Here is a 7,522-nt window from a genome sequence, read left to right as displayed (position 1 = left end):
TTTTTGCAAAATTGGACCAAATCATTTTTATAAAATACTAGGCCATATTTAATGCACAATTGACAAAATGGTTGGGTGTAAAAGTTTTTGATCCACCTCTCGTGAAAAAGACAAATTTCCGCCGATTCAGTTGGAAGCGGGTCAAATTTGAACTGCAGCTGCCTCATAGTTTGCTATTTATTTTTTCCAAAAATAATTTCTAGTCACATAAGGACCTATTTAATCATAAATACATGGTTTGGTGGCGATACGTCGAGGTTTGGGCGGTGGCCAAGGGCCCCGACTCTAGAGCGCGTAAACTCGCATGCCCGTCGCGTGGTCACCGCGTGACCGTAATGTTGCCATGTGTTCTGGGCAGCCTAGGCATGTCTAGTGGGTTGGGCACTCCCCTGGTTGGTGCTAGGAAGAAAATTACAACATAAGATTCTCACGAGGAGACCGATCAATGCTCAAACATGAATTAGCAGCCAAGTGTTTGATTAGCGGTACGGGAAATGCACATGGCCAATGGGCGTGTGTTTTGGCTGAGGATGATCATCTACTAAGGAGAATGTCTTCACAAATTTTTAGCTCAAAAGGAGGATACTAGGTGGTACTTGCTTTGCAAAGTACCACGCTAGACAAAAATATGAATGTTGAAGCTGGGATCAAAATAATGAATGGAGTGAGCTGAAATTTTGTGGAGGATGGTTATTTGGGCATAGGAACGCATTGTAGAAAATTGATACCATTTGGACATGCCAAAGTAGTACTTCCTTCACAATGCTCTTCTATGGACAAAAACTTGGGAAAACTAGTGAGAGAGATTGGATGAATGAAATGAGCTCAAAATTGGTGTAGGTAAGTTACTTAGGTATGGTCATGCGCTGGTAAATTTTCAGATCATTTGGGTAAGCCTAGCTAGTACTTACTTCACAAAGCTTCTCTCGAGGTAGAAACTTTGGAAATTTCCCGAGAAAGATTTACTAGGAAAATTGAGCTGAATATTATCATGTGGAAATGATTTGGGTATGGAAGAATGACCGAAAAGTTTGAGGGTAATAGGAGGGGTCTATATAACACTTGCTTTGCAACGTGCCAATTTGGACATAAAATATAAATTGAACCTGGGCTCACATAGATGATTTGACTGAGCTGCAATTTGGAGGAGGGTGATAATTTGGGCATATGAAGGAACTGTATAAATTTCATGTCATTTAGATATATAAAAAAGGTACTTTCTTCACAATGCTTCTAGGTGGACAAAAACTTTGGAAATTTGCCGAGGAAGATTTGCTAGGCAAATGGAGCTGAATTTTTTCATGCGGTAATTATTTGGATAGGAAAGAGTGCCCAAAAATTCCGAGGGCAATCAAGAATATATAAATAAAACTTCCTTCATAAAGAGTTGTTGTGAACAAAATAGGAAAATGAATATTGTTGAATTAGTTTTGAACTAGGCAAGGAAGGATTTTTACATATTTGATGAAGATATGACCCAAAGAATTTATGAGATTTTTTTGGGAATTTTGGGAATGATAGAAATATAGGTTGCTTCACAACCTAGGGCAAAAACTGCCACATGGACATGACACATAGGCAAAACTGATGAGATGGCGCCTAGTCATCACAACCCACAAAAATCTACAAGGCTATGACCATCTATATTGGTCATTAACAACTAGAAATAAGGCAGCGGACTAGCACTGTTTGCTTTGTGACCATTTCGTGTAAGGAAATTACGACCTTTCAGACCAAAATGGTCGCAATGGTTTAGGGTTTGGAGCCCCCTGAACAGCTTTTGACCAATTGGTCTAGAATGATCATAAATTTATGACCAATTCTTCGAGGGTCACTGACAGAAGGTCATAAGTTGACATATTTCTTGTAGTGGAGAAAATAACAATATCTGCCACGAGCCTCAATATTCATCGGACCACATACATCTGTATGTATGATTTCCAACAAATCTGTTGCTCTCTCCATAGTATCAGAGAACGGTGTTTTAGTCATCTTGCCCATGAGGCACGGTTCGCAAGTACCAAGTGATTCATAATCAAGTGGTTCCAAAAGTCCATCAGTATGGAGTTTCTTCATGCGCTTTACACCGATATGGCCTAATCGGCAGTCCCACAAATAAGTTGCACCATCATTATCAACTCTGCATCTTTTGGCTTCAACATTATGAATATGTGTGTCACTACTATCGAGATTCAATAAGAATAGACCACTCTTCAAGGGTGCATGACCATAAAAGATATTACTCATATAAATAGAACAACCATTATTCTCTGATTTAAATGAATAACCGTCTCGCATTAAACAAGATCCAGATATAATGTTCATGCTCAACGCTGGCACCAAATAACAATTATTTAGGTCTAATACTAATCCCGAAGGTAGATGTAGAGGTAGCGTGCCGACCGCGATCACATCGACTTTGGAACCGTTTCCCACGCGCATCGTCACCTCGTCCTTAACCAATCTTCGCTTAATCCGTAGTCCCTGTTTCGAGTTGCAAATATTAGCAACAAAACCAGTATCAAATACCCAGGTGCTACTGCGAGTATTAGTAAGGTACACATCAATAACATGTATATCACATATACCTTTGTTCACCTTGCCATCCTTCTTATCCGCCAAATACTTGGGGCAGTTCCGCTTCCAGTGACCAGTCTGCTTGCAGTAGAAGCACTCAGTCTCAGGCTTAGGTCCAGACTTGGGTTTCTTCTCTTGAGTAGCAACTTGCTTGCTGTTCTTCTTGAAGTTTCCCTTCTTCTTCCCTTTGCCCTTTTTCTTGAAACTAGTGGTCTTGTTGACCATCAACACTTGATGCTCCTTTTTGATTTCTACCTCCGCAGCTTTCAACATTGCGAAGAGCTCGGGAATAGTCTTATTCATCCCTTGCATATTATAGTTCATCACGAAGCTCTTGTAGCTTGGTGGCAGTGATTGGAGAATTCTGTCAATGACGCAATCATCTGGAAGATTAACTCCCATCTGAATCAAGTGATTATTATACCCAGACATTTTGAGTATATGCTCACTGATAGAACTGTTCTCTTCCATCTTGCAGCTATAGAACTTATTGGAGACTTCATATCTCTCAATCCGGGCATTTGCTTGAAATATTAACTTCAACTCCTGGAACATCTCATATGCTCCATGACGTTCAAAACGTCGTTGAAGTCCTGATTCTAAGCTGTAAAGCATGGCACACTGAACTATCGGGTAGTCATCAGCTTTGCTCTGCCAGACGTTCATAACATCTGGTGTTGCTCCAGCAGCAGGCCTGGCACCTAGCGGTGCTTCCAGGACGTAATTCTTCTATGCAGCAATGAGGATAATCCTCAAGTTACGGACCCAGTCCGTGTAATTGCTACCATCATCTTTCAACTTTGCTTTCTCAAGGAACGCATTAAAATTCAATGGAACAACAGCACGGGCCATCTATCTACAATCAAACATACATAAGCAAGATACTATCAGGTACTAAGTTCATGATAAATTTAAGTTCAATTAATCAAATTACTTAAAGAACTCCCACTTAGATAGACATCCCTCTAATCCTCTAAGTGATCACGTGATCCAAATCAACTAAACCATGTCTGATCATCACGTGAGATGGAATAGTTTCATTGGTGAACATCACTATGTTGATCATATCTACTATATGATTCACGCTCGACCTTTCGGTCTCCGTGTTCCGAGGCCATATCTGCATATGCTTGGCTCGTCAAGTATAACCTGAGTATTCCGCGTGTGCAACTGTTTTGCACCCGTTGTATTTGAACGTAGAGCCTATCACACCCGATCATCATGTGGTGTCTCAGCACGAAGAACTTTCGCAACGGTGCATACTCAGGGAGAACACTTCTTGATAATTTTAGTGAGAGATCATCTTATAATGCTACCGTCAATCAAAGCAAGATAAGATGCATAAAAGATAAACATCACATGCAATCAATATAAGTGATATGATATGGCCATCATCATCTTGTGCTTGTGATCTCCATCTCCGAAGCACCATCATGATCACCATCGTCACCGGCACGACACCTTGATCTCCACCGTAGCATCGTTGTCGTCTCGCCAATCTTATGCTTCCACGACTATCGCTACCGCTTAGTGATAAAGTAAAGCATTACAGCGCGATTGCATTGCATGCAATAAAGCGACAACCATATGGCTCCTGCCAGTTGCCGATAACTCGGTTACAAAACATGATCATCTCATACAATAAAATTCAGCATCATGTCTTGACCATATCACATCACAACATGCCCTGCAAAAACAAGTTAGACGTCCTACTTTGTTGTTGCAAGTTTTACGTGGCTGCTACGGGCTTAAGCAAGAACCAATCTCACCTACGCATCAAAACCACAACGATAGTTTGTCAAGTTGGTGCTGTTTTAACCTTTGCAAGGACCGGGCATAGCCACACTCGGTTCAACTAAAGTTGGAGAAACTGTCACCCGCAAGCCACCTATGTGCAAAGCACGTCGGGAGAACCGGTCTCGCGTAAGCGTACGCGTAATGTCGGTAAGCAGTATGACATGCTGGTAAGCAGTATGACTTATATCGCCGAACCAAAGTATGACATGCTGGTAAGCAGTATGACTTATATCGCCCACAACTCACTTGTGTTCTACTCGTGCATATAACATCAACACATAAAACCTAGGCTCGGATGCCACTGTTGGGGAACGTAGTAATTTCAAAATTTTCCTATGCACACGCAAGATCATGTTGACGCATAGCAATGAGAGGGGAGAGTGTGATCTACGTACCCTTGTAGATCGACAACGGAAGCGTTTGGTTGATGTAGTCGTACGTCTCCACGGCCCGACCGGTCAAGCACCGAAACTACGGCACCTCCGAGTTCTAGCACACGTTCAGCTCGATGACGATCCCCGGACTCCGATCCAGAAAAGTGTCGAGGAAGAGTTCCGTCAGCACGACGGCGTGGTGAGGATCTTGATGTACTACTGTCGCAGGGCTTCGCCTAAGCACTGCTACAATGTTATCGAGGACTATGGTGGCAGGGGGCGCCGCACACGGCTAAGAATATGATCACGTGGATCAACTTGTGTGTCTCTGGGGTGCCCCTGCCTCCGTATATAAAGGTTCAAGAGGGGGAGGCCGGCCACCATAGGGCTTCTCCCCCAATCCTAGTTGGAATAGGATTCGTGAGGTGGAAAAGAGAGAGAGAGAAGGAGGGGGGCACCGGCCCCCTCTCTCCTTGTCCTATTCGGACTAGGGGGGAGGGGCGCGCGGCCCTAGCCCTGGCCGCCTCTCCTCTTCTTCCACTAAGGCCCATTAAGGCCCATTTAGCTCCCGGGGGGTTCCGGTAACCTCTCGGTACTCCGGTAAAATCCCGATTTCACCCGGAACACTTCCGATATCCAAACATAGGATTCCAATATATCAGTCTTTATGTCTCGACCATTTTGAGACTCCTCGTCATGTCCGTGATCTCATCCGGGACTCCGAACAACCTTCGGTACATCAAAACGTATAAACTCATAATATAACTGTCATTGAAACCTTAAGCGTGCGGACCCTACGGGTTCGAGAACAATGTAGACATGACCGAGACATGTCTCCGATCAATAACCAATAGCGGGACCTGGATGCCCATATTGGCTCCTACATATTCTACGAAGATCTTTATCGGTCAGACCGCATAACAACATACGTTGTTCCCTTTGTCATCGGTATGTTACTTGCCCGAGATTCGATCATCGGTATCCAATACCTAGTTCAATCTCGTTACCGGCAAGTCTCTTTACTCGTTCCGTAATACATCATCCCGCAACTAACTCATTAGTTGCAATGCTTGCAAAGCTTAAGTGATGTGCATTACTGAGAGGGCCCTGAGATACCTCTCCGACGATCGGAGTGACAAATCCTAATCTCGAAATACGTCAAACCAACATGTGCCTTTGGAGACACCTGTAGAGCACCTTTATAATCACCCAGTTACGTTGTGACGTTTGGTTGCACACAAAGTGTTCCTCCGGCACACGGGAGTTACATAATCTCATAGTTATAGGAACATGTATAAGTCATGAAGAAAGCAATAGCAACATACTAAATGATCGGGTGCTAAGCTAATGGAATGGGTCATGTCAATCAGATCATTCAACTAATGATGTGATCCCGTTAATCAAATAACAACTCTTTGTCAATGGTTAGGAAACATAACCATCTTTGATTAATGAGCTAGTCAAGTAGAGGCATACTAGTGACACTCTGTTCGTCTATGTATTCACACATGTATTATGTTTCCGGTTAATACAATTCTAGCATGAATAATAAACTTTTATCATGATATAGGGAAATAAATAATAACTTTATTATTGCCTCTAGGGCATATTTCCTTCAGATAAGGGGGTTGGGGTGGGATGGTTTTGAGCCAGATGAATATTGAAATTTTTACTGTCAGAGACCTGCTCCTAGTTGGATTAGAATTACTACTCACTAGTCATTGGAAATTGATCGATTTGCTAAATATCTCTAGTTAAGGCAACATGGGAGAGGTGTAATTACTCTGATGAAGAGATTTTCATGTATAGGCTTAGTGCCGAGCTGCAAAGGAGTATCTCAACACATGAGTTGTGTATGCATGTGCTTGTGCCTATGTATGTACATCAATGTTTGTGAGAGGTTTGCAAAATGCCCATTGGTTCATCTAGTTTTTTTATGTATCAGCTGTTTGTCAGACAAATCAGAGCACACGTATTTTGTGATGTGCTCTGGAGCATATTTTTTATCATTGATTTTTATCAAAAACTCCCAAGATTTTTATTTATGTAACCAGGGGTGGTAGTGGGTGAAACCCATGACTATTCTTTATCAGCTTCTAACAGTTTTGAGAAGTTGCATAGGGCAGATTTCGGGGTGCACATCAGTTGCCCAAGTAGTGTATGCTAGTTGCCTACTTTTTTGTGTTTTTTCGCTCAATGTGTTTGCTTACTTTTGTGTGTTTCGTCCCTCATCATGTGTTTGGTTAAGGGGTGTATAGTTGTGTATGTATGCTTAACTTTTTGTCTTGTCGCTCATCATGTTTTTTCTTCTGTGTTCCCAGAATGATGTGCAAAAGCAAAAAGGGTCGATGATGCCAATGATGAACGAGGTGAAACGACAGAGAAACATGGGGTACATGTGGGTTCTCAGATATCCTTTTTTTTCATTTTTGAGATACTTTTTTTGTTTTTACATATATCACACATGCTTCTTTCTGTTTGACATATTGTTGAGTTGATCGACAATAGTTGCATCATACTATTGCCAGTGTTAGAGAGTATAGTGGCCCATGAATCACACTTTGGTTGCCAGTGTTAGAGAATATAGTTGCTTTTTTGTTTTAATTTACAACTTTTATTTTCTTCCCTATCATTTCATGTTTGCGCATCCCCAAGTTATACATGTTTGTAAGGTTGGTTCCATCGAACGAGACACAATCATGATAAGCCAATGCATAAGTTTTCTGTGGTGGACCATTCATCAAAACTAAATTCTCACCCCCTCCTCATCCATT

This window comes from Triticum urartu, chromosome 6A, assembly GCF_056163025.1.
Source record: "Triticum urartu cultivar PI428250 chromosome 6A, HENAU_Tu73, whole genome shotgun sequence".
Taxonomy (NCBI): domain Eukaryota; kingdom Viridiplantae; phylum Streptophyta; class Magnoliopsida; order Poales; family Poaceae; genus Triticum; species Triticum urartu.
The sequence above is the reverse complement of the archived record's forward strand: the minus strand, read 5'-3'. Positions refer to the sequence as shown.